This window comes from Camelus ferus, chromosome 9, assembly GCF_009834535.1.
Source record: "Camelus ferus isolate YT-003-E chromosome 9, BCGSAC_Cfer_1.0, whole genome shotgun sequence".
Classification (NCBI taxonomy): domain Eukaryota; kingdom Metazoa; phylum Chordata; class Mammalia; order Artiodactyla; family Camelidae; genus Camelus; species Camelus ferus.
The window spans coordinates 22895483-22897410 of NC_045704.1; positions in this window are offsets into that span (position 1 = coordinate 22895483).

Genomic DNA, 1928 nt, shown 5'->3' on the forward strand with positions numbered 1-1928 from the left:
GCATCCCTGGGCCTTGCCCGCCATCCGCCAGCCCTGTCCGCACTGCTCCTGCAAGCGGCAGGCCCGGGAAGGAAGAGTTAACCAGAAATGGAGCGGCGCTGCTCCGGGGCAGGCAGCCTCGCTGCAGAACAGAGCAGCGTTCGTGCAAAGGCAAGTCATTTCCCGAAACACTGCAGACACACGGCCTCGGGCAGCCTAAAACCTTTGGAGACCAAAATGGCTCGCAGGGGTTGGAAGTAATAAGGTGTTTTTCCCTTCTTTCTCCTTCACTGAAATTCTGCGAGGTTGCTCTGCATGGCCGGGGAACAATGGTGCTGTTTTTGTGTTTTCCATGGGTATTAAGATCCATTACGCGGTGACATTTTTAAGATTGGTTATCCTGTAGTTTGGTGTTAAATTGAAGTTGTTTGTTTTGAATTTAATTCTTTCATTTTTCAAATGGAAAAAAGGCAGCGGTGCGGTGCGGTGAGGCTGGCTCGCTGAAGTGTGCCCGTTCTCGTTCTGGGGCCAATCTCTTCGCCATCCCCGGACCTCGGCAGAATTAGCCATGAAAGAACATGACCTCTTTCTCAATTGGAAAGTCGGTAAGAATCCTTGGAGACGACTTTCGCAAACTAGGAACTAGGGGTCATCTCCCTTGTATCTTGAGAGAAACAGGATATGAGCTGGTTTTTAACACAATGTTAGACATCCAATCTGTTATGCCTAATGCAGCCTGCATATAATTATTACTAACTCTCTGTATTCGACAGCAGCAAAATCAGCTTCCATCCAACACATGACCCAGCAGCAGCGGGCCAGCCGCCTCTGAAATGACATCTGTTAACTCTTTGTCAAATGCCCTCTTGCTGTCCCTTTTCTCCCAAACAGCTCTGTGGTTAATTATGACCGGAGCATATGACACAGTCTTTAGAGTGGAGAGAACTGCTTAGGGGCAAGGAGAAATCTAGCTCCGGGAAATCCTCTTCTCTCTCCCTTTAAAAAAAAAAAAAAAAAAAAGCCATAGCAAATTGTTTTAAAATAAACATTCATTTGTAGCCCCAGAATAGTTTGTTGGAATATGTTTTGATTAAGCCCCAAGATTACAGGGTTACTGTATAGCATTGTGTCAAGCAGCCCAGCCCTTCATGGAAAAAAGAATCACATCAAATTCTTGTCAAACCATAAAAAAGTTTCCATCAGAGGAACATGGGCGGCCTGGATGCCCGGGAGCAGGGAGCTGGCCCACGTCTGTGCCAACGTTATCAACTCCGTTAATGGTGAAAGGCAGTTTCATCTTCATTGGTCACTGGAACATGGAAAGACCAATCTGATAAACCAAAATTTAGGCCCGGCCCTAACTAATGGAGTAAAGGGACATCTACATCCTGCTGCCCGGGGTTCATGGGAGCTGGGTTTTTCCCCTGGAGCCCATGTGTAGTGGCTGGTTTCCAGTACTGGACCTGATGTGGCCTCCTTACCTTCACCTTCTGTGAGATGAGATCAAAGCTGTGAGTCTCAGGCCTTCACTTCGGATCCATACATCGGCACGGGGCTGACCGTGTGTCGATCTAACCGTCTGGGTCTCTGCTCTCTGCCTACTCACAGCCCTGGGTTTTTGCTAAGTGTCTCCCGCTGTGGCAGCCCACTAGCCTCTTTGTGGATGTTGTCCCACGTCGGATCTTGTCCCACATCGCAGAGCCCTGGCCCTGGGTTATCCCTGGTCCCTCCTGTGGACAGCATCTCCCCCGCGTGACTGATACACTGCTTCATGTCACCCCCTGCTTGCTTCAGGGCTTTGAGACCTTGATCGTGGGAGAGGAAGTAGAAGGAGCTGCTTAGCAGTCAAACCCCTCACACCCAGACCCTCTGCCCGCCGTGTGCTATAGAGTACAGGCCGTAGAAGCTACCTTGCCAGCCTCCTTTCCCAAGACACCCCCTCCTGCCTG